Here is a 26,561-nt window from a genome sequence, read left to right as displayed (position 1 = left end):
TTTGATCAACACTCAGACCCTTTTTTAAGCTATCTCCCTTCCGTATGTTTTACAGGAACCTCATCCCTTTGACAGATTCAGGTGTCATACACAAGACACCTTCAAGAAGTTCTGCTTCCCAGAAGATTTCTGGAGAATTTGTTAGATGTGGGAGATGTGGGCCATGTGTATGTTGAACTTCATTATTTTATTTATATGCAAATACTGTATGTTCAGTGTAGCCTTCAGAACAAACCTCTGATAGCTGAATATGTTATTGGAGACCTTGTGCTGAGCTTTATACTTATACTTATACTTTATACTAATGCTACAGCTCTGCTATTGACCTGAACTGTCACTCAAGGAGAAGATCCCACCCTACCAGAAACCAGGAAGTAAGGAGACTTCAGAGCTGTGAGCTGCTTAAGAGACAGTTTGAGAATAACACCTTAATTAATCAGAATGCCAAAGACCTTTCTCAAGATTTCTAGGGTCCTAATGGTCGAAATCTCCAGCAATCGGAAAGCATTCCCTATCCTATGAATAGTGGTTACTTCTAATTTTGGTACATACCTTCCTAAGGGTCAAAGTAATCTACTCTATGTCACGTTGTTTTATAGTAATGGTTGTGATATCAGATGGTTTAGTGAATCCTGCATTGAGCAGGGGGTTGGACACGATGACCCTGGAGGTCCCTTCCAACTCTACCATTACACTACCGTTCAAAAGTTTAGAGTCACCCAGACAACTTTGTGTTTACCATAAAAACTCATACTGTTAGGAGTCGAGTTTCCTCTGCTGCACAGGGGGAATCTCGATCCGTGTCTGCTGCGGTCTCCCATTCGGTATCGGCCGCAGTGGGCTCTGCTCAGCGGAGACGTCGCTCCCAGCGTCTCGCTGGGGCTGATTCGGTGCATAGGGTCACTACTGCCTTTTCTGGCTTTCCTATGGTACCCTGCACTGATCTGCGGCGAGCGAGCCTCTCTGGGACTAAGTCCTTGTTTACTCACACTGAGCATGCCCAGGGCAGGGTCTCCCATTGGAGGTCGAGGGCCACATGTTCGGTCACATGCTCAGGTGCTGCAGTACATTCCATTGGTCCTTCTGGAAGGTCCTGAAAGGGCAAAACATGCTCAGGTACTGCAGCACTTTCCATTGGTCCTTCTGGAAGGTCCTGAAAGGGCAAAAACTTCAGTAGCAGCTTCCTGTGCTGCAACTATATAAACTGCGCATGACCGCACGGCCATGCGCTAGTATTGTCTTATGTTATGTGCTTTGCGCCAGTGTGGTCACATGTATGTGTGTTCAGGGACCCGGCTGAAATAAGCCCCTAGAATGCTGGCTCCGGCGAGGAGATTGAGTCTGAGTGTATTCAGGGACTCGGCTGAAATAAGCCCCTAGAATGCTGGCTCCTCCGGCGGGGAGTTTTGTGTGTTTGTGTGACCACTGACTGCTCTCTGTTTGGGCAGTTAGCCTGTGCCTCTGTGGAGTCTAACAGGGCACAGTGCTTTCCTTTCACGGCTACTCAGTGAATTAACTGAGTTAGTCTATACCACCATATACAGTTAGGTCCATATATATTTGGACAGAGACAACATTTTTCTACTTTTGGTTATGGATATTACCACAATGAATTTTAAACAAAACAATTCAGATGCAGTTGAAGTTCAGACTTTCACCTTTCATTTGAGGGTATCCACATTAAAATTGGATGAAGGGTTTAGGAGTTTCAGCTCCTTAACATGTGCCACCCTGTTTTTAAAGGGACCAAAAGTAATGGGACAATTGACTCCAAGGCTATTTCATGGACAGGTGTGGGCAATCCCTTCATTATGTCATTCTCAATAAAGCAGATAAAAGGCCTGGAGTTGATTTGAGGTGTTGTGCTGCATTTGGAAGGTTTTGCTGTGAAGTAAACATGCGGTCAAAGGAGCTCTCCATGCAGGTGAAACAAGCCATCCTTAAGCTGCAAAAACAGGAAAAACCCATCCGAGAAATTGCTACAATATTCGGAGTGGCAAAATCTACAGTTTGGTACATCCTGAGAAAGAAAGAAAGCACTGGTGAACTCATCAATGCAAAAAGACCTGGGCTCCCACGGAAGACAACAGTGGTGGACGATCGCAGAATAATCTCCATGGTGAAGAGAAACCCCTTCACAACAGCCAACCAAGTGACCAACACTCTCCAGGAGGTCGGCGGATCAATATCCAAATCTACCATAAAGAGAAGACTGCATGAAAGTAACTACAGAGGGTTCACTGCACGGTGCAGCCACTCATAAGCATCAAGAATAAAAAGGCTAGACTGGACTATGCTAAAAAACATCTAAAAAAGCCGCACAGTTCTGGAAGAACATTGTTTGGACAGATGAAACCAAGATCAACCTCTAACAGAATGATAGAAAAAGAAAAGTATGGTGAAGGCGTGGTACAGCTCATGATCCAAAGCATACCACATCATCTGTAAAACACGGCGGAGGCAGTGTGATGGCTTGGGCATGCATGGCTGCCAGTGGCACTGGGTCACTAGTGTTTATTGATGATGTGACTCTGTACAGAAGCAGCCGAATGAATTCTGAGGTATTCAGAGCCATACTGTGTGCTCAGATCCAGCCAAATGCAGCCAAACTGATTGGTCGTCGTTTCAGACTACAGATTGACAATGACCCAAAACATAAAGCCAAAGCAACCCAGGAGTTTATTAAAGCAAAAAAGTGGAATATTCTTGAATGGCCAAGTCAGTCACCTGATCTCAACCCAATTGAGCATTCTTTTCACTTGTTAAAGACTAAACTTCAGACAGAAAGGCCCACAAACAAACAGCAACTGAAAACCACCGCAGTGAAGGCCTGGAAGAGCATCAAAAAGGAGGAAACACAGCGTCTGGTGATGTCCATGAGTTCAAGACTTCAGGCAGTCATTGCCAACAAAGGGTTTTCAACCAAGTACTAAAAATGAACATTTTATTTAAAATTATTTAATCTGTCCAATTACTTTTGGTCCCTTTAAAAACAGGGTGGCATGTGTTAAGGAGCTGAAACTCCTAAACCCTTCATCCAATTTTAATGTGGATACCCTCAAATGAAAGCTGAAAGTCTGATTTTCAACTGTTTCTGAATTGTTTTGTTTAAAATTTCATTGTGGTAATGTCTATAGCCAAAATTAGAAAAATGTTGTCTCTGTCCAAATATATATGGACCTAACTGTAGCTCCGCCGTTTGCTAGCAGCAGGTACTCCTGCACGGTGGACCCCGGGCATGCTAACGCACCAATATCAATAAACATCTCTATTTACTCGGTGCGTTCCGCTAGCCCTAACACATACTTTCATTAATCAAATGAATTGCCAAATGAACTGAAAATCTAATCCAGACATTGACAAGGTTCGAAAAAAATTTTTTATTTGAAATAATTTTCTCCTTCAAACTTTGCTTTCGTCAAAGAATGCTCCCTTTGCAGCAGTTACAGCATTGCAGACATTTGGCATTCTAGCAGTTAATTTGCTGAGGTAATCTGGAAAAATGTCATCCCATGCTTCCAGAAGCCCCTCCCACAAGTTGGTTTGGGTTGATGGACACTTTTTGCGAACCATACGGTCAGGCTGCTCCCACAACAGCTCAATGGAGCTGAGATCTGTTGACTGCGCTGGCCACTCCATTACAGATAGTATACCAGCTGCCGGCTTCTTCCCTTAATAGGTCTTGCATAATTTGGAGCTGTGCTTTGGGTCATTGTCCTGTTGTACAATGAAATTGGCTCCAATCAAGCACTGTCCACAGGGTATGGCATGGCATTGCAAAATGGAGTGATAGCCTTCCTTATTCAATATCCCTTTTACCTTGTACAAATCTCCCACTTTACCAGCACCAAAGCAACCCCAGACCATCACATTACCTCCACCATGCTTGACAGATGGCGTCAGGAACTGTCCAGCATCTTTTCAGTTTTTCTTTGTCTCACAAATGTTCTTCTGTGTGATCCAAACACCTCAAACTTGGATTCGTCTGTCCATAACACTTTTTTCCAATCTTCCTCCGTCCAATGTCTGTGTTCTTTTGCCCATATTAATCTTCTCCTTTTATTAGCCAGTCTCAGTTATGGCTTTTTCTTTGACACTCTGCCCTGAAGGCCAGCATCCCGGGTCGCCACTTCACTGTAGATGTTGACACTGGCGTTTTGCGTGTACTAATTAATGAAGCAGCCTGTTGAGGACCTATGAGGCGTCGATTTCTCAAACTACAGACTCTAATGTACTTTTCTTGTTGCTCAGTTGTGCAGCGGGGCCTCCCACTTGTCTTGCTGCTCTGGATACAGCCTGTTTGTTCTCTCCTCTGAAGGGAGTAGTACACACCGTTGTAGGAAATCTTCAGTTTCTTGGCAAGTTCTTGCATGGAATAGCCTTCATTTCTAAGAACAAGAATAGACTGTCGAGTTTCATATGAAAGTTCTTTTTTTCTTGCCATTTAGAGAGTTTAATGGAACCAACAAATGTATTTCTCCAGATTCTCAAGTAGCTCAAAGGAAGGTCAGGTTTATAGGTTCTCTAATCAGCCAAACTGTTTTTAGTTGTGCTAACATACTTGCACAAGGGTTTTCAAGTGTATTCTAACCATCCATTAGCCTTCTTACACAGTTAGCAAACACAAAGTACCATAAGAACACTTGCGTGATGGTGTTAGGAGTCAAGTTCCCGCCGCTGCACAGGGGGAATCTCGAACCATGCCTGCTGTGGTCTCTCATTCTGTATCAGCCGCAGTGGAGCCTGCTCAGCGGAGACGTCGGTCCCAGCGTCTCGCTCAGTCTGATTCTCTCAGTGGAGGTCTGGGGTCACATGCTCAGGTACTGTGGCAGCTCCCATTGGTCCTCTAGGAAGGTCCTGAAGTTGCTCAGTTACTGTAGCAGTTCTCATTGGTCCTCTAGGAAGGTCCTGAACTTGCTGCAGCTATAAAAGGTTTGCGTGGCCGCACGGCCATGCCTTAGTATACACTTGATTACGTGTGTGTGTTGTGAGTGAAAGTCGCTCTTTAATCATCCCCTCCCTTGTGCTTGAATGCTCGCGTAAGGAGGATGATTGTAGTCTAGCGCCCAACTTGTTACCAACATTAATACACAAACAGCATCTATTGCTGTTACCAACCGGTGTGGCGCCGGGTGCTATCACCGCGCTTTCTAAACCCAAGTCAGGATGGTTAGTGGCGTCCGCCAGTGCGGCACCGCATGCACTCTCGTGCTACTTTATTATTATTTCTGTTACGTGCGGTACTGCGGCCCTGAGACGCAACAGGGTTCGATTCTTTCCCACAGGGTGAAGCTAACCTGTGTGTGTATCCTCATTGTACCACCATATAGTCTGTCATTGCTTAGCAGCAGGTTCCATCTCTGCACGGTGGACCCCGAGCTGCGAATGCACCTTATTCCTTTTCTCTAATTATTTGGTGCGTTCCACTAGCCCTAACATTATACTAGCACCAGGGTCTGGCTAAGTAATGACGGATGAACAGCGATTGCAGGGTTACATCCAGCTGCTGGAGGGCAGGTTGGCGGCTCTCGAGCGTGCAACCTCAGCAGTGGATGTAACCGCAATAGCTGTTCAGGCTGCTAGCGTTGCTGCGGCAGCTTTACCCACTGCCATCTCTGTTCCGACCCTATCTCGCCTCCCGCTGCCAGAGAAATACTCTGGTGACAGTAAATCCTGTAGGGGTTTCGTGAGCCAGTGCGGTATACACCTCAAGCTCCTGGCTGCACGTTTTCCCACAGAGTGGGCAAAGGTGGGATTCATAATTTCTCTGCTGTCGGACAGGGCATTGGAGTGGGCTACGCCGCTGTGGGAGCGCAACGATCATGTGGTCCAGAGTGCTCCTCGGTTTTTGAGCACTCTGAAACAGGTCTTTTTAGGACCCCAAGTCACCCATGATACGGCGCTCCAACTGCTGGCATTGACTCAGGGTTCGTCCATAGTCAGCCATTTTGCCGTCCACTTCCGGACATTAGCGTCTGAGCTGGAATGGTCGGATAAAGCCCGTATTTTGGAGAGGGCTGGCTGGGCATGTGAAGGACACTTTGGCCACTAGGGAGATTCCTGCCACACTGGAGGAGCTCATAGCTATGTCAACCCGCATCGACCTTCGTTTTCACGAGCGAAGATTGGAGCGAGCCAGGTGTAGGCAGAGGTTTCAGCTGGCTCCCACCTTCGCCAAACCTCAGGAATCTCTGGTCCAGGTGTCCGAGTCACATGAGGCCGTAGAGGCGTTGCGTGTGGGATCTAAGTCCCAGTCCGCTCGTGCAGTTATGGTCTGTCATGTTTGCCGGCAGTCAGGACATCTTGCCTCCAAGTGTTCTCAGCGGTCGGGGGAACGTCGGCGTCTAGTGGTAGTTGGAGGAGGTACACTAGACATTTTCCTCTAAATTGTCCTTCAAGGGGACAATTAACATAGGCCCATCCACTCTTATGGTAGAGCTTTGCCTGGACTCCGGGGTGGAAGGCAATTTCATGTTATCTGCTTTTGCCCAGCGTCACGCAATACCCCTGGTGATGCTCGCCAAACCTGTGACTGTTCGAGTGGTAAATGGGTTGACACTACCCTCACAGATTACACATCAGACCATTCCATTCACTCTTTCTATGTCTCCATCACATCAGGAGATTTTCTCCCTATTAGTCATTCCTGAGGGAATTGATGAGGTCCTGTTGGGGATACCATGGCTTCGCTATCATTCTCCTCATATAAAGTGGTCCACAGGGAGAATTTTTTTTGATGGAGTAAATCCTGTGAAGGTTTCATAGTTATTATTAAGGTTGAAGGAAGACTTTAAGTCCATCTAGTTCAACCCATATCCATCTAGTTCAACCCCAGGGTAGATGTCAGAGGGAGTGCGTTCAGGTTGCTTCTACAGAGGTACCCGCAGATCTTTCCTCTCTCCCCAAGCACTATTGGTCCTATGCGGACGTGTTCTCCAAAAGGGCTGCGGAGACCCTTCAGCCTCTCCGCCCCTATGACTGTCCTATTGACCTCTTGCCTGGTGCTGAGCCTCCCTGGGGTCGAGTCTATCCGTTATCTCTCCTGGAGACGGAGGCAATGCCCCAGTACATTCAAGAGTATTTGGCAAGAGGATTCATTAGGAAGTCAGTGTCACCTGTAGGGGCTGGGTTCTTGTTCATTTAATGTTGGCTTAATTGAAAAAAAAAACTGTGCTTTTCTTTCAAAAATAAGAAAATTTCTAAGTGACCATAAAGTTTTGAATGGTAGTGTATCTGTGCATCATGTGGCCATATTATTCTGCCATTACTGTATCATATATAAATCCCTCTCTCCCATCTTCGAGACAGTGGTAGTTGGGCATTGTTATTTGGGAGCTACATGGCACCACACCACTATGATATTGACATGGTATGTAGGGATTTTGCTTTGTGAACTTTATTTGACCTAGTATGGGGTTCTTACTTAGACAATATAAGAGACTTTTATTTGAGATGTACAATATGTAAGGAAGAAGATATTGGATTGCTTAAGAATTGTGGATATTAAGTCTGGCTTACATTAACTCATTAAAGGGAACTCTGCGTCCCTTTAAAACAGCGCTCAACGTCCAATGCCCCCAAGCAAAACTGTGAGGTCTCTAATACCATTATCTAAGGCAACGAGCCGAACAATATAATGTATCGTGATGCAGTCGGCGTACTTCGCACTGCAGGACTTAATTCAACCTTTACAGTTCAATAGATCAAAATAAATTGTTAAAGGTCTTAATTTAACGAATTGGATTGGAAAAATTGATTTCTCTTGGAGCGTGAGGCTACTGGATACAAACAAAGAAGCAAAAGCTCTGGTCCTATCTCCCCCCCTGCCAACCCTGTTCATTACGGGAAGAACCCCGCCAACAATCTAAGATCAGAAATAGGTAACGCATAAAAAAAAAAAAATTGGGCTTCAGAGCAAAATTCATAAAGGTTCCAAAATAAAAGGAAAAATAAAGGCCAAGAGAAGGATATACAGGAAATATTAAGCTGTTGAGTTTGAGTCAAGAAACTCACTTTTAGACCGTGAATAAAGCTTAGTGTCTGGAACCTTCTTTTCTTAGATATGGTAGGAAGAGCAGCTCTGAAGCACAAACTGCTGCTCTGAAAATTTAATCCCAAGAAGACCGTTTTAGAAATAAAACGTATACTCTCATACTAATCTAGAAGAGGTCATCGATAGATCCTACTACACCCAATGTTATAACCGGTCGGGGACATTCATCGCACGCTCAGTGACGCCTCTACAATGGGTATCGTTGCTCCTGCATCTTTTTTCTTCTTCTCCTCTACCACACAGATTCTTTCAGAGTTCTGTTCAATGCTTTATTAATGGCCCTGTCTGTGGACCGTAATGAGCGCTGCTAATTGCAAATTCTGGGGCCGCAAGTACCTTGATTAGTTCTCCTGTATGAATAAACACGTCTGCGTTCACGTCCCGGCCTCGTAATGTATAAATCTCCAGCTTCGTGCAGTATTTACTTTTTACTGGTCATCTGCCGGCATATAATGTTGTACATGAGCGCTCGGAATGGAGAAATCATTGCCTGATTGAGTGCGTAGAATGTGAGCGCACAGAATGTGAGAGCTCACCAACGCAAAAAACACCAGAAAAAAAGGCAAAGTGCCAGAATTTGTACATCTAATAGATGCGCCTTTTATGGGCAGCTGCGGGCTGGTATTTTTAGGGCTGGGGGGGCAATACCCATGACCCCTTACCAGCCTGAGAATACCAGCCCCCAGCTGTCTGCTTTAAATGAGGGGACCCCACGCCGTTTTTTTTTAAATTATATATTTAAATAATTAAAAAATACAGCGTGGCGACCCCTCTATTCTTGATAACCAGCCTTGCTGAAGCTGACAGCAGAGGGTTGCAGCCCCCAGCTGTGAGTTTTGCCTGGCTGGTTATCAAAAATAGGGGGAACCGACACCGTTTTTTTTTAAATTATTTAATTTCAAAGCAGAAGTCGGCTAATGAATACTCCCATTAGCTGCTCCTGCTCTCGCTGTTATTAGCGGCAGCAGGTGTCAAATGATGGGAGCAGTAGTCCCATCCGTTGAAACCAGTGACCAGAGGTAAACTTTATTCCTCTAGTGGTGAGCGAGTGTTCTTGTTACTCGAGTTTTTAGGGCATGCTTGGGTGTTCTCAGTGTGTCTTGGACGTGCTCGTAGATTATGTTTGTGTCCCATCAGCTACATGATTTGCGGCTGCTAGACAGCCTGAATGCATTTGGGATTCCCTAACAAACAGGCATGTGTTCATGTTGTCTAACAGCCGCAAATCATGCTGGGGGGACCCAAACATAATCTACGAGCACGCCCAAGATACTTGGAGAACACTCGAGCATGCTCGGAAATTGCGAGTAACGAGCTCACTCATCACTATATACCTCTGGTCACAGAAGAGCGCTCACATTGTCTATTGATAGCATGGGGACTGCTGCTCTCTGACCGACGGGGATGATTTCACCGTCAATCAGAAGCAGTGTTTGCAGCTCTGCCATGCATATGACAGCGTGGCAAACACTGAATGCTCAGGCCCCCATTCAAGTTATTGGGGTTCGGGTCCAGGCACTTTTCTGGTACCAAAACCCAAACTTTATGTAACTATTCACCCGAACCTGCTAGACACGAACATCCAGGTGTCCGCCCATCTCTAGTTATCAGTGTGAAGGAGGAGGAGGTGAGCTGTGACATCACCTATTGTGAATGGTGGATCCTGTGTTATCTACTGTATATAGAGGTGTTATCAGTCATTGTACAGGAGGAGGAGGTGAGCTGTGACATCACCTATTGTGAATGGTGGATCCTGTGTTATCTACTGTATATACAGGTGTTATCAGTCATTGTACAGGAGGAGGAGGAGGTGAGCTGTGACATCACCTATTGTGAATGGTGGATCCTGTGCTATCTACTGTATATAGAGGTGTTATCTGTCATTGTACAGGAGGAGGAGGTGAGCTGTGACATCACCTATTGTGAATGGTGGATTCTGTGTTATCTACTGTATATAGAGGTGTTATCTGTCCTTGTACAGGAGGAGGTGAGCTGTGACATCACCTATTGTGAATGGTGGATCCTGTGTTGTCTACTGTATATAAAGGTGTTATCAGTCATTGTACAGGAGAAGGAGGTGAGCTGTGACATCACCTATTGTGAATGGTGGATCCTGTGTTATCTACTGTATATAGAGGTGTTATCAGTCATTGTACAGGAGGAGGAGGTGAGCTGTGGCATAACCTATTGTGAATGGTGGATCCTATGTTATCTACTGTATATAGAGGTGTTATCAGTCATTGTACAGGAGGAGGAGGTGAGCTGTGACATCACCTATTGTGAATGGTGGATCCTGTGTTGTCTACTGTATATAGAGGTGTTATCAGTCATTGTACAGGAGGAGGAGGTGAGCTGTGATATAACCTATTGTTAATGGTGGATCCTGTGTTATCTACTGTATATACAGGTGTTATCAGTCATTGTACAGGGGGAGGAGGTGAGCTGTGACATCACCTATTGTGAATGGTGGATCCTGTGTTATCTACTGTATATAGAGGTGTTATCAGTCATTGTACAGGAGGAGGAGGTGAGCTGTGACATCATATATTGTGAATGGTGTATCCTGTGTTATCTACTGTATATAGAGGTGTTATCAGCCATTGTACAGGAGGAGGAGGTGAGCTGTGACATCACCTATTGTGAATGGTGGATCCTGTGTTATCTATTGTATATAGAGGTGTTATCAGTCATTGTACAGGAGGAGGAGGTGAGCTGTGACATCACCTATTGTGAAAGGTGGATCCTGTGTTATCTACTGTATATATAGGTGTTATCAGTCATTGTACAGGAGGGAGGAGGAGAGCTGTGACATCACCTATTGTGAAAGGTGGATCCTGTGTTATCTACTGTATATAGAGGTGTTATCAGTCATTGTACAGGAGGAGGAGGTGAGCTGTGACATCACCTATTGTTAATGGTGGATCCTGTGTTATCTACTGTATATACAGGTGTTATCAGTCATTGTACAGGAGGAGGAGGTGAGCTGTGACATCACCTATTGTGAATGGTGGATCCTGTGTTATCTACTGTATATAGAGGTGTTATCAGTCATTGTACAGGAGGAGGAGGTGAGCTGTGACATCACATATTGTGAGAGGTGGATCCTGTGTTATCTACTGTATATAGAGGTGTTATCAGTCATTGTACAGGAGGAGGAGGTGAGCTGTGATATCACCTATTGTGACTGGAGGATCATTTGTTATCTACTGTATATAGAGGTGTTATCAGTCATTGTACAGGAGGAGGAGGTGAGCTGTGATATCACCTATTGTGACTGGAGGATCATTTGTTATCTACTGTATATAGAGGTGTTATCAGTCATTGTACAGGAGGAGGAGGTGAGCTGTGATATCACCTATTGTGACTGGAGGATCATTTGTTATCTACTGTATATAGAGGTGTTATCAGTCATTGTACAGGAGGAGGAGGTGAGCTATGATATCACCTATTGTGACTGGAGGATCATTTGTTATCTACTGTATATAGAGGTGTTATCTCTCATTGTACAGGAGGACGTGAAGGTGAGCTGTAACATAACCTATAATGAATGATCCTCTGCTATCTATATATATATAGTACAGTGTATACTTTTTATATGTGGAAAAGATTTAAAAAAAATTGTCAAAAGATCAAAAATTTCAGAGAAATTTTGCCATTTGGCAATGCAGACCATGACCTTCTGATTAGATCAGAATTCTCAACTTTTCTATCTGCCTCTCCAGCAGGAGTCATTCATTGTTGTACCCCCTTTTGAAGACCATGTACTGTTTCCACATCACCTGAACATTTGATTTTATGCCAGGGTTCGGTCTAATAACAGGCTCAAGTAAACCTCAAGGAACCTTCTGGAAGTGCTATTTTCCTTGAGATTTTTTTTTTTTGAGGTTTTGACTTGATCGGAAGATCTACCAAGTCTTCAAACTGGTTTCCCGTTCTTCCAAGAACCTCCTGGACGTTTTGTGAAAGTTTAAAATTATGGCTTATACACTATATGGATGTTTTGTATCCAATTTTGGGCATTTGGTGGCCCTAAGAACCTCATTTTTAAGGCGCCTGACAGTGTTTTTATCCTGCCGATCAGACCCTGGTTCTTTTCCTGGTGTTCTTGGCTTCAATGACGGCTTCTTAGCCTTCACTTTTACATGTTTTGCTCCTCTGGATTTGGTTGTGGTTTTGATCTTGCTTCCATAATTGATGTTTTGTTCGTGGATTTTCATCAGTGACTTTTATTTTTGAGTATATTGAGAACAAAGCGAATAATTTGCTTGACAACAATTACACAAGTTATCAAAGTTACATATGTCTTTCATCCTTCGCGGAGGATGGAAATGCGTCGCGTTCCCTTTTTTTGTCAAAAATAGGCTTTTTTCTGCACATTTCTCTGAAATTCTTGACAATTTTTTTTCCCGCATAAAATTATATATTTCTTATAACTGCAAACTAGTCCTTAGCAGCTTAGCTTATCTCCAGTAATACATGGGGAGGGATCGGGGGGCATTCAGTTTTCTCAAGATTAGATTACTTTTCAGAGCCTGGTGTAAAGATAAAGCAAGCTTCCTGCAGATGTTGAAAGATTTAATCTCTGAGGATTGCAGAATTATGAATTCAGCTCCGGAGGATAATTTATATTGAAATCTGTATGAGATGAGCATGCAGTTTATTAATGACACATACGGTAGAAATGAGTGTATCTGGAAAAAACTTCAATTGGCAGATTCACTCAATTTTTGTCAAGGAAATTCGATTAAATGTGCATTATTAGTCTCAAGGGTCTTTAGAGACCACAGAGCAAAATAAACAGAGGTAAAAATTTTAAAAAATTGTACTCGCCCGACTTTTATTTGTTCTGGGCATCACGGCTCCAGTCCTATCTTCACTGGGCGGTCTTCAGCATAACTTGGCATCCCGCCATTTTTGGCCCCTTTCAACACTGACGACCTTTGGTATTAGGGCACTAACGAGGCTCCGTGAGTTCATAACGATGGTGGGCTCTGAAAAATGCTAAAGATGGCCGGAAGGTGCAATCAAAAATGCGAAATGCAGCCTAGTGAAGACAAGACGAAAAGAATAACGAGGATATAGTGGGACCGACCAGTGGGACAGGTGAGGACCAATATAATATTTTATTGTTTTGAAACCTTCCTGGCCCTTAATAATCCAATAAAATTGTGACCTGCCACCATGTTGCTGGATTCAGACAAAGCAAATTGCACAAAAAATTCAGTTTCAGGCCAATCTGAATTTTTTGGCAAAATTTGCTGCAAATTTTGTTCTGCTCAAATCAATTTGCTCTGGATTTTGAAATGGTTGTATATTGTTGAAAGCACATTTTTAATACCCTTATGGGATTTTTAATTAAAACATGTCTCTTTATGGACAATTTTTAATTGGTAATTTGTATTTATTATTATTATTAGTAGTAGTAGTAGTAATAATAGTACATTTGTTTTAATTATATTACTTATTGTTTTTATGTTTTGTTTTTCTATTAATATTAATTAGTGTTTATTTTTTAAATTAATTGTTGGGGCTAAAAAAATTTTTTTTGCAATTTGGTCCATTAAAAATTTTGCACCGTTTGTCCTCTAAAGGGGGTTTCACAAACTTATCATTAGGTTCTCACGCACTTTACGTTACCACTATAGGGGGTTTCGCCAGCAGTTTTTCGCCAACTTATCGTTAGGTTCCCACACACTTTACTTACCACTATAGGGGGTTTCGCCAGCAGTTTTCGCTAACTTATCATTAGGTTCCCACACACTTTACTTACCACTATAGGGGGTTTCACCAGCAGTTTTCGCCAACTTATCATTAGGTTCCCACGCACTTTACGTACCACTATAGGGGGTTTCACCAGCAGTTTTTCGCAAACTTATCATTAGGTTCCCACACACTTTACGTACCACTATAGGGGGTTTCACCAGCAGTTTTTCGCCAACTTATCATTAGGTTCCCACGCACTTTACGTTACCACTATAGGGGGTTTCGCCAGCAGTTTTTCGCCAACTTATCATTGGGTTCCCACGCACTTTACGTTACCACTATAGGGGGTTTCACCAGCAGTTTTCACAAACTTATCATTGGGTTCCCACGCACTTTACGTTACCACTATAGGGGGTTTCACCAGCAGTTTTCGCCAACTTATCATTAGGTTCCCACACACTTTACTTACCACTATAGGGGGTTTCACCAGCAGTTTTTCGCCAACTTATCATTAGGTTCCCACACACTTTACTTACCACTATAGGGGGTTTCACCAGCAGTTTTCGCCAACTTATCATTGGGTTCCCACGCACTTTACGTTACCACTATAGGGGGTTTCACCAGCAGTTTTCGCCAACTTATCATTAGGTTCCCACACACTTTACTTACCACTATAGGGGGTTTCACCAGCAGTTTTCGCCAACTTATCATTGGGTTCCCACGCACTTTACGTTACCACTATAGGGGGTTTCACCAGCAGTTTTCACAAACTTATCATTGGGTTTCCACGCACTTTACGTTACCACTATAGGGGGTTTCACCAGCAGTTTTCACCAACTTATCATTAGGTTCCCACACACTTTACTTACCACTATAGGGGGTTTCACCAGCAGTTTTCGCCAACTTATCATTGGGTTCCCACGCACTTTACGTTACCACTATAGGGGGTTTCACCAGCAGTTTTCACAAACTTATCATTGGGTTCCCACGCACTTTACGTTACCACTATAGGGGGTTTCACCAGCAGTTTTTCGCCAACTTATCATTAGGTTCCCACACACTTTACTTACCACTATAGGGAGTTTCACCAGCAATTTTTCGCCAACTTATCATTAGGTTCCCACGCACTTTACGTTACCACTATAGGGGGTTTCACCAGCAGTTTTCGCAAACTTATCATTGGGTTCCCACGCACTTTACGTTACCACTATAGGGGGTTTCACCAGCAGTTTTCACAAACTTATCATTAGGTTCCCACACACTTTACTTACCACTATAGGGAGTTTCGACAATCATTTAAAAAAAAACCTTTGAACAAAAAATGTTTTGCCCAAGGAGGAGAACCCTTTTAAATCCAGGCAAAAACTTGAAAATTCACCCCAAAGTCATGGGGATCAATTTACTTTGAAAAATGAAATCTTTTTGGCAATCCTCTACGGTTTTCTATTTACCTGGTGGTGACAAACAAGCAGCACTGAAACTGAGCTCCCAAAAAAAAATACTTTAATTTTTTTCATAAGCGTCCAAAAGCTACATTTTCATTTCCAATGAGCCGACGTGAACCTGAGCTTTCTCAGAGGATCCTTAATGCAAATCTTCTTAATCAAGATTTATAAGAGCAAAATCTGTGTGATGCAACATTTGACTAACCTCGCGATAAAGAATAATCCCTTAGCCTCCGAATGAAATATATGAAGATGAATGCTCCGAATCACAACAGACATTTATCTGTGGAAGGCAAGTCACAAATACTTTGCATTTATCCCATTGATGATGAACCGGCTCGGGTTGCCATGGTAACCATAGCGCGAAATGCCTGTAAAGCTTACATACAGACGAATTACGTTACATTATGTAATAAAAATGATACAGCCCTGGATCACAGGGGAAAAAAAAAAAAAAGATTTTCTGCTGTGCCGAGACACCACGCCAATAGCAGTCTGGAACATTCCCGTGCGCCTCCAATTTCACTTGGAGGCATATACGTTTTTTTTTTTCTTTTCTGTCAGATTCTGTATATATATGACAAATAAAATCATGAGATTCTCCTTCACATGCCACATTAATATTTCCCCTAGAAACGGTGTAACGGGAAAATATCAGGGACAGGCGAATTGATTAGATTCGCGTGGATCACCGCCAAAAAATACCTGCCATCATTTTACACGTTGCTAAAGATTGCCAGAGAAGGGTCACATAACCTTGGGAGCGGTAAGGATAGACGGTTTGCTTTTATCGGGCATGATATAACATGGCCAATCAGTTGAAACTATCAAAGCCTGTATAAAAGCAGAGGCAAGGAATTCAGCAGCCGTTTTGTAGTTAAACTGTATAGCGAAAGGGCATCACAACTTAACACTAAATAAACATTACAGATAGTGTGTGACAGCGGTCACATGGCGTTGTTTTGAAGCTTGACCTCTGCAGCCATTCAATATTCCATCAAGAGTCCACTTGAGACTCTGCTGCACAAAATAATCACTGTTGACCATAGATATTAGTCTTTCACTGTTGCTTGTGTAGACTGTGTGATCACCCACACCTGAATTCATTAAAGGCTGTGGATAGGTTTGACATTGTTTTTTTGTTAGATGTTAGTAGTTACCTTTAATTGCACTTAGTTGCCGTCTGCAATCTTCATCCCGTCATTGTTTCTCAGACCTCCTATAATACCATTTGTAGTATGATCCAATTTCAGATTAGGAGTATCGCTCTCAGTAAAATAGGCTGGATGTGAGGTCTGTGTGTATCCGGGGTGTACTGTTTTTACTTGCTTTCACAGCTCCAGTACTGTAGTTATCCCCTTTTCATGCACTTTCTGCATTGTCTATGGCCTGTTTTCTCTGCCCTCCCTGAGATACATTTTCCCCTGTCCACTGGAAATTTGTGTACAACCTCCTTCCCTTTCCTCCTGCTATCTATAACACTAAAAGAAGGGAAGGATGGAGCAGAGAAACCGGTCAGGAGCAAGACGTCTGGGGATTTGTAACAGTTTTGCAAAAGAAATCAGCTATAGAACTTACATACTCTGCAGCAGCAAAATGGTAGGACATCTTGTAATAATGACTATTTGAAAAAATGCTTAATTTTGCATTTATGAAGCAAACACAATAAAAAATAGCTGAAAAGGAGGAATTTTAACAAAGGAGGATTATGTTGGAAAGTGCAATGCTGCAGTTTTTTTTCTGTTACTAGATTGCATAAAATTAATTTTGCATGTATACCATGTTCATCAGTCTACAGGGGTTTCTGCAGCTCTGGAAACAAACAGTCTTTTATTTACCTTGCAGAGATTACAAGTAATATTTTACTAGCAGAGTAGGGGCTTAGTCTATATATTTATTTATTTATTTGGGCATAGGCTTGGTCTCGAAACTTGGTGACTTGATGGATGAACAATATGTAGGAAGATCGATCGTTTGCAAGTCTAGGTAGATCCACCAGGGTCTGCAATTATCTTGATAGCCTCAAGCCTTCAGGTTGGTGGTCTTCCTCTGAGCCTTGTTCCTTCTATTCTTCCGACCATGGTGTCCCTCTCCAGTGATTGCTCTCTTCGCATGTGTCCAAAGTAGGCAAGTCGTAGCTTGGTGATCCTTGCTTCCAGTGAAATGTCTGGCTTGATTTGTTCCAAAATTGATTTTTTTTTTGCTCTTCTTGCCGTCCATCGTATTGATATTTGATATATCTTGACATTATTTAGCCATTGGGTTGCTGGTCTTCCTTTTTGCCTTGTTCCTTCTATTTTTCCGACCATGGTGTCCTTCTCCAGTGATTGCTCTCTTTGCATGTGTCCAAAGTAGGCAAGTCGTAGCTTGGTCATCCGTGCTTCCAGTGAAATGTCTGGCTTGATTTGTTCCAAAATTGATTTTTTTTGCTCTTCTTACCGTCCATCGTATTGATATTTGATATATCTTGATATTATTTAGCCATTGGGTTGCTGGTCTTCCTTTTTGCTTTGTTCCTTCTATTTTTCCGACCATGATGTCCTTCTCCAGTGATTGCTCTTTTCGTGTGATGTGTCGTATGAAGTCGTAGCTTGGTGATCCTTGCTTCGAGTAACAAGTATGGCTTGATTTGTTGCCAAATTGATTTGTTTGTTCTTCTTGACGTGTCTAATAATCTTCTGCACTATATAAAACTCCAGAAAAACAGCAGCACTGCCTAAAAGGGTACAAATCTCTCCCAAGGAAACTGGTCTCCTCTATAGATAAAATGGTGCAGGAAGAGAATCTGAAGACAATTATCTTAGAGCCAGAAATAGGTTGTGTCTCAGATGTCCACGTGCCATCCTTGGTATTGATATTTGATATATGTTAATATTATTTAGCCGTCAGGTTGCTGGTCTTCCTTTTTGCCTTGTTCCTTCTATTTTTCCAACCATGGTGTCCTTCTTCAGTGAGTGCTCTCTTCGTGTGATGTGTCGTATGAAGCTTGGTGATCCTTGCTTTGAGTGACACGTCTGGCTTGATTTGTTGCCAAATTGATTTGTTTGTTCTTCTTAACATGTCAAATAGTCTTCTACACTATATAAAACTCCAGAAAAACAGCAACACTGCTTAAAAGGGTATAAATCTCTCTCAAGGAAACTAGTCTCCTATATACTGTAGATAAAATGGTGTGGGAAGAGGGGCCGAAGACTATTATCTTAAAGCCAGAAATAGGTTGTGTCTCAGATGTAAAAATGGGACCAAATTGGTAGCACATACATTGTATAATAAATGCATAAATATAATAATTGGTTGACATAATTTTATGTACTACCAAAAATTTGGGTTAATAAGCCCTTTGCTCATTGATACGAAACTGTATAATGTGTGCAATTCTTACCAATGTTGTCTTGCTTTCCAGGTATTTGAGCTTCGGGCCTTGCTCTGTTTCCTCTTCATCTCACCTTTTTATTGAGGAGGGCATCCATGAATGACAAAAAGGAAAACAAGGCTGTGAACAAATGTAGATTTATTTAAAGCCATAGAGTAATCATGCACATTTTGGATGAAACCTAAACGAGCCATGGTGAACTCTTACAGGCCTTTCCACCATGGATTGGGTTAATGGATGTTGCCTGACTTGCCACTCCTCATTTCAAACTCCAGCAATGCACTAAACAGAGCATGGGTGATAAAGAAGAGACGAACAGTACAGCACTAAATCTTTACAACAAAGTAACATTATGTCCGAGTGATCTGCATGTAAAGGAAAAGTCTCTACTCTCAGCGTCATTTTGCTCCCTGGGTTGGAGGACATAGTGCTTGACTGCCAAAGCAATTGCCGCTATGGTCTTTCAAGTCATTTCATAGCTCGGTAACAAATGCTTGTCTTGTTTTTTTTAGTGTCTCCACGAGAACGCCACTGATCACGTAGAAAAAGTTGTTGAAAAGTTAAAAAAATTCCACACAAAATAAACTTCATGACGATCGTTGTGTACCACACTTTTAATTTACCATCGTGAGACCGGTTGTTTTGGTAAAACAGTTGTTGGACCATGGACTCCCAAGAGAACTTTGTAGACTCTTGCCATGAGATGTAAGCACTTTTCTGTCGACTGTCTTTCTATTGATTTATGTAATAATGTAAATTCTGTGTGTGTGAGGCTGATAATGCCAAATTGAGTGGTATTTGATGGTTTTTCCATCCGTGTAAGTTTACCATTGGTATTATGATGAGCGAGACTTCAGAATATGGTTAGCTGTCCTACGTTTGACCATGATCGCGATTGTCTGAAGGGTTCGTCTTCCAGCCCTGACATGGATCCAAGGGTTTTGATGATTGTTGTCCAGTGCACGATTACGGTTTGTATAGAAGATGTGGTATTACTGACCTATAGAATTGATCAAAAAAACCTTATTCTTTTACTAAAATGAATGCCAGCTAAATGCCACTAGATCTTCTCCTAAACATTGTGGCCTACTAATCAACATTGTGCCTAATGGCTTTGAAGATAAATGTATTATTGATATTTTTTTTTAAGAAACAGATATTATTCTAACTATACTACTAAAATATGAAGAGATATATATTCCCAAACATATATCTATATGTATTCTTAAAATGATGAAGAGTACACATGGTCATTCAAGAACCACGAGAAACAAAATTGGATATGGTAAATCCATCCATCCGTGTGTGTAATGGTGACCAATGTATATTAATTCTGCACCTGACTCTGTTCTTGTTTCAATACATCTTCAGTCCTACAAAAGTATATTTCTTGATAATGTCTTAACGTTGCCATTGCTTATCGGAGTATGTGCAATATCCGCCTGTCGATTAAAATCATCTTGCTGTCTTCATTATTTCTTACATGTTGACCACTTGACCAGATGTTTGGATTTCGAGTGACCTTAACCCATGGATCTACTTCAAAATGGTTATTTTTTTTCCTGTACGTTTATGTATTCGAAAGATATTTAAAGCGAATATCCAACTTTTAATATTGTTTTTGGGGTCTTTTTTTTACCAAAATAGTTGAAAAATTGCATTCCGAAATTCTTTTTAAGCATAGGATGATAACAAAAGGTTGAAATTCACTTTAAAGATAGAGGTGTGAAAACCTAAGTGTTAAGGATGAAAGGGGGAAATTTGAAGGGTCACGTGTACATGTCATATCATCTTGATACGAGCAAAAATACAAAATGTGAAATTTTGAATTTCATGATGAGATTCTTTGTATGAGGTTTAGTCTTATAGAGATGGGCTTTCCGTTTTGGTTTCTTGCAAAATGGGGTACAAAAGAGCTTGACTTACACAATATGTTCCTCTTCAGACACCTTTCTTTCAGTGCCAGCACTTTTCCTCAAAAATTTCTCTACATTAATTGGATTCAATAAGGATTGCATGGATTTCATAGCATGCTCTAAAAAAAAAATTAAAAAATGAATTGCAAGAGGAACAGAACTGCTACTCGGGGGTGTGATTACCCAATTTATTTGAATTAATAAGAGGGGTTAAAATTAGCAAAATAGAATAAAATAAAGCTGACTCATACAAAATTGAACCATGAAAAATCTAAACCAAATGCACGTGTGTACTTTGTTGGAAAAAAAAAACACAAAAAAACATTTGTTTGTTTATAGTGTGTGAGAAAATGTTCATTTCTGAGCAGTCGTTGACTGTAAAGCCATACCAAACAATATAAAAAATACAAAAAAAGGAATAAAATGAAGATGTGAAATTCAGTGTATCGTGTTTATTGTATGTCCGATGTCCAGTTCATTTGGGTTATGTGGTATTCTAAATTTCAGCTTACGGGGGTGGTCTGAAACACAAATTAATTTTCATCCTAAATACCTCCCTTTTTAATGCTAAAATCAAATTTAATTTGTAATATACTTGAATTAAAAATTCACAACCATTCTATTATTATTTTTTTTTTTACTACTTCCTATTTGATGACGCTTTGTTTGAGAATCCCAGTACAAGCTGGGATACTCAAACGAAGCGTCAACAGGGGCAGAGTCTCTGCCTCTTCTTTGAAACCAATCGTCGTCGTCAGTGACTCCCTTTTTAGGGGCTAGGCTAGTTCCTGCTTTACTGGTCAAGCATTGTTAGTCAATTCTGATGGATGCTCAGTAGATTCTTGTCACTGTGCAATGTGCATAGTGACAGTGCGCTTCCTTGCCAACTCTGATTAGAAGTGACAAGCAAGTGGGAGAGCGCACTGTCAGTGTGCATTCTAATAAGTATAGTCAGCATGCAAAGACTAGCGCTGCCCCTGTAAGTGTTCTCACCTCAGAGGGGGTGCTGGGTACTATAACACTCACAGACAGTGAGCTCTCATGCCAGCTTATTCCCTTTAAAGGAAACCTGTCTATTGATTTATGCTGCCCAAACAGTGGGCAGCATGATTCACAGCCTGGCTGAACAATTGCAGCCAGGTATAACCCTGTCTGAAAAACTCCAGTGTTTCAGAAAAAAATACACTTAAAAGAGCTTACAGGGAACCAATGGAAAAGGTCCAGCGCCGCCCACTGCTAGAGCTCCACCCACTGCTAGCTTTTCCTGATGCTGCTAGGTGATTGACAGGTCTCTCCTATGTATTTACTTAGGGAGTGATTTGTAAATGACCTAGAGCTGTGCTAGGAGAAGCTATCCGGGGGGCAGAGTCAGACCGGTTTGGTCTCTGCCTTTGGACTGATTTAGTCTCTAGCTATGGTTATTTGCGCAGAAGTTATTCAGCGCACAGTTAATATCCTTTATTAAGCTATGGGGTCTTCCCAGACCACAAAGAATAATAAATGTAATATGTAAAGAAATAAAAAAAATCCTTATACTCACCTCACAGCTCATCTCTCTGTCCCCTCCGCTACTCACCACCACTTGAGGAAGATACGGCACCGAAACGCGCGTCGGGGTGGACGGGTATCCCTGTGGTCCTTGACATCGACTATGGTAATGTACAGCCATGCACCGCTGTTGATACTTAAGCTGCTGACACTACAGTCCTGATTGATTTTTACTTGGCTGTCGTAGGCCATACATGTTGGTACTAACCATTAACTATTCATGCACTGTGCACCTTAGTATTTGAGGATTTTGTGATAAGCCATTACCTCTCCCCAGGGTTACACCTGTCTTCGGGCTTGTCTTTATGCTGATGGCATCTAGTGTCATCTTTTAGCCCTACTGTTTCTGTCTGTCTGGTAGAATTTATTTGATGTTCTTTTGTATTGAATAAAGTATTTATAATTTTTGGATTTTGTGACTGCAGTGTTGTTCTTAGACTTTGTGCTACTCACCACCACTTGTACGGTCCTTGTCGTATTTTGATCCTCCACAGTTCGCGTTGAATTCTCCAGGACTCTCAGGCTGCATTGGACTTCTGACTTTTATGAGACCCGGAAAATTCGACACAAGCGCTTGGGAGGTCACGGCTTTAGGATATGAGCTGTTATCTTCCTATGTCCATGTGCAAAAACCTCTTGACCCCCTGAAAGTCAGAGGTTCCAACACAGCTTCAGATGCCTGAAGATTCCAGCGTGAGCGGCAGAGGATCAGAAGATGCCTCGAGGATCAGACTGGTGGCGTCAAGTTATGGAGAGGTCGGAGAGGTGAACAGTAATACGAGTATAAAGGTTTTTTACTTTTTTGATTAACAGTTCCAAAAAATGCTGAATATGCACTATAGTAAATAACTAAAAATTAGCATTTTGGCCATTTCAATTTTTTTGTAGAATTCAACTCTACTCCAACTTATTACAGTAAATTTAGTAAACATTTTACATTCAGGTACTTTTTATTTTTTAACACTTTTCAAGCTCATTCAAGTAAGCCCTAAGTAAACATTTCTGTTTATTTCATATTTTATGAGTTACTTGGCCATTGAAGGACATTAAAAGTAATGTTTTACCTTTATGTTTGGAGTTAGGAAAATACATCCCTCGGGTACAGATCTCTTGCCGTCTGCCGAAGGTTTCCGTGTAGGATTTTGTTTCGTTTTGCTGCTCTTTCTTATATTAATGTTTTGCTCTTTATATTACCCTTATTTTTTGCTTTTCTGGTTAGAAAATACTGTACATGTATGTGTTTGATTAAAAAAAAAAGGAGCCAAATGTGGTTTATCTGCGCTGCTGGTAGGCAATCAAGATCCAAATGGAAGTATAATAAAGGATTTTTAATTTAAATTTTCTTTTGTCAACGCGTTTCAAGCCAATTCCAGACTTCATGGGGAGGTCAGTAATTTTTATCGTAGGTACACTTCATCTGTGAGAGACAAAATCTAAAAAGAAAATCCAGAAAATCACATTGTATAATTTTTACATAATTATATTTTATTTTATTGCATGAAATAAGTATTTGATCATCTACCAACCAGAGAGAATTCTGCCTCTCGCAGACCTGTTAGTTTATCGTTAAGAAGCCTCCTACTCTACACTCATTACCTAAAATAATTGCACCTGTGTGAACTCATTACCTATATCAAAGACACCTCTCCACATACTCAATCACACTCCAACCTCTCCACCATGGCCAGGACCAAAGAGCTGTCTAAGGAGACCAGGGACAAAATTGTAGACCTGCACAATCCTGGGATGGGCTGCAGAACAATAGGCAAGCAGCTTGGTGAGAAGGCAACTACTGTTGGTGCAATTATTAGAAAATGGAAGAAACACAAGATGACTGACAATTTTCCTCATTCTGGGGCTCCATGCAAAATCTCTCCACAGGAGGTAAATATGATTCAGAGAAAGGTCAGGAATTAGTCCAGAACTACACGGGGAACCTGGTCAATGATCTGAAGAGAGCTGGGACCACTGTCTTAAACATTACCGTTAGTAATGCACTAAGCAATCATGGATTAAAGTCCTGCAAGGCACACAAGGTCACCATGCTCACACCAGCACATGTCCAGATCCATTTGAAGTTCACCAATGACCATCTGGATGATCCTGAGGAGGCATGGGACAAGGTCATGTGGTCAGATGAAACCAAAATAGAACTTTTTGGCATCCACTCCACTCACTGTGTTTGGAAAAAGAGGGTTACAACCCAAAGAACACCGTCCCAGCCATGAAGCATGGTGGGGGAAGCATCATACTTTGGGGGTGCTTTTCTGCAAAGGGAGCATAATTACTTCATTGTATTAAAGGGAGGAAGGATGGGGTTATGCATCTCAAAATTTTTGGCAACAACCTCCTTCCCTCAGTAAGGCATGACAATGAGCCGAAACACACCGCCAGGGCAACTAAGTGGCTCCGTAAGAAGCATTTCAAGGTTGTGGGGTGGTCTAGCCCGTTTTCAGACCTGAACCCAATAGAAAATCTTTGGAGGGAGCTGAAACTTAGTGCTGCAAGCGACAGTCCCAAAACCTGAAAGATCTGGAGAAGATCTGTATGGAGGAGGGGGCCAAAATCCCTCCTGCAGTGTGTGCAAACTGGGTCAAGAACTACAGGATATGTCTGTTAAGGCTAGTGGAACGCGCCGAGTAAATAGATGAAGTTATTGGTGCGTTCACATTCCGGGCACTATAGGGCGGTATAAGCAAACTCTGTTACTTCACAGAATCGCCGACAAAAGAAAGCACTGTGCCCTGTGAGACTCACAGGAGTACACAGCTAGAGGCTCAAGATGAGCCAATTTCTAGAAATTTATTTCAATTTGGGCCAAAAATTTAATTCCAACTGAATTAACGCTTCCAATCGTTCCCCCTCTAAAAACACTTATTTCCCCCACTATATGCCGTATATATATATTTTTTTCCTAAATTGCATGTGAATTAACCTACATTTTTTGAGAATAGTATAAATATGAAAATTAAAAAATATATATATATTCTTTTTTCCTTTAGCAAATAATTATATTGTATATATATATATATATATATATATATATATATCTATAATATAACGCTGGGAGCGTCACTCTGTCCGAAGCCTCTATAGACTGCGCGAGCGCAAGCGCCGGCGCAGTCTGAGCCTCACAGAGCGACGCTCCCGGGAGATCGCGGTGTGCGTTCACACTGAACGCACACCGCGATCTCCACCGCAGAAGCAGGGACCGGGAGGGTGAGTATCGGCCTATATTCACCTGTCCCCGTTCCATCGCTGAGCGGCGCCATCTTCCCGGTCTTCGGTCTGTGGCCTTCAGTTCAGAGGGCGCGATGACGCGCTTAATGCGCGCCGGCGCCGCCCTCTGACTGAATAGTCACAGCCAGGAGACCGGGAAGATGGCGGCGCTCAGCGATGGAACGCCGGACAGGTGAGTATAGTAAGTGCTGGGGGGGCCTGAGCTGGCGGCGATACCGGCACCTGACCCCCACAGCGCGCCGGTGTCCCCGCCTGCTCAGGCCCCCCAGCACTCGGCGCCGAGCGGGTCAGAGGCAGTATGGGGACGCAGGATGGAGCAGCACATAAGGATGGGGACGCAGGATGGAGCAGCACATAACAGTATGGGGACGCAGGATGGAGCAGCACATAAGGATGGGGACGCAGGATGGAGCAGCACATAAGGATGGGGACGCAGGATGGAGCAGCACATAAGGATGGGGACGCAGGATGCAGCAGCACATAAGGATGGGGACGCAGGATGGAGCAGCACATAAGGATGGGGACGCAGGATGGAGCAGCACATAACAGTATGGGGACGCAGGATGGAGCAGGACATAAGGATGGGGACGCAGGATGGAGCAGGACATAAGGATGGGGACGCAGGATGGAGCAGCACATAAGGATGGGGACGCAGGATGGAGCAGCACATAAGGATGGGGACGCAGGATGGAGCAGCACATAACAGTATGGGGACGCAGGATGGAGCAGGACATAAGGATGGGGACGCAGGATGGAGCAGCACATAAGGATGGGGACGCAGGATGGAGCAGCACATAAGGATGGGGACGCAGGATGGAGCAGCACATAACAGTATGGGGACGCAGGATGGATCAGCACATAAGGATGGGGATGCAGGATGGAGCAGCACATAAGGATGGGGACGCAGGATGGAGCAGCACATAAGGATGGGGACGCAGGATGGAGCAGCACATAAGGATGGGGACGCAGGATGGAGCAGCACATAAGGATGGGGACGCAGGATGCAGCAGCACATAAGGATGGGGATGCAGGATGGAGCAGCACATAACAGTATGGGGACGCAGGATGGAGCAGGACATAAGGATGGGGATGCAGGATGGAGCAGGACATAAGGATGGGGACGCAGGATGGAGCAGCACATAAGGATGGGGACGCAGGATGGAGCAGCACATAAGGATAGGGACGCAGGATGGAGCAGCACATAACAGTATGGGGATGCAGGATGGAGCAGGACATAAGGATGGGGACGCAGGATGGAGCAGCACATAAGGATGGGGACGCAG

The 26,561-nt window shown here is 42.8% G+C and overlaps 1 protein-coding gene across 6 annotated transcripts in view; it reads left to right on the top strand.

The window, feature by feature from the left end:
- The window catches only part of SYT3 (synaptotagmin 3), a 221,737-nt gene extending 200,810 nt beyond the window's left edge, over window positions 1–20,927 (top strand). For all 6 annotated transcript variants that reach the window (XM_069742650.1, XM_069742652.1, XM_069742651.1 and 3 more), the window contains one exon: window positions 18,605–20,927. The gene's annotated coding sequence lies outside the window, so the exon portion shown is untranslated. The remainder of the gene's footprint in view (window positions 1–18,604) is intronic.
- The last annotated feature ends 5,634 nt before the right edge of the window (window positions 20,928–26,561 follow it).

The sequence above is a fragment of the Ranitomeya imitator genome, chromosome 10, assembly GCF_032444005.1.
Source record: "Ranitomeya imitator isolate aRanImi1 chromosome 10, aRanImi1.pri, whole genome shotgun sequence".
NCBI lineage: Eukaryota > Metazoa > Chordata > Amphibia > Anura > Dendrobatidae > Ranitomeya > Ranitomeya imitator.
The sequence above is the reverse complement of the archived record's forward strand: the minus strand, read 5'-3'. Positions and strand labels throughout refer to the sequence as shown.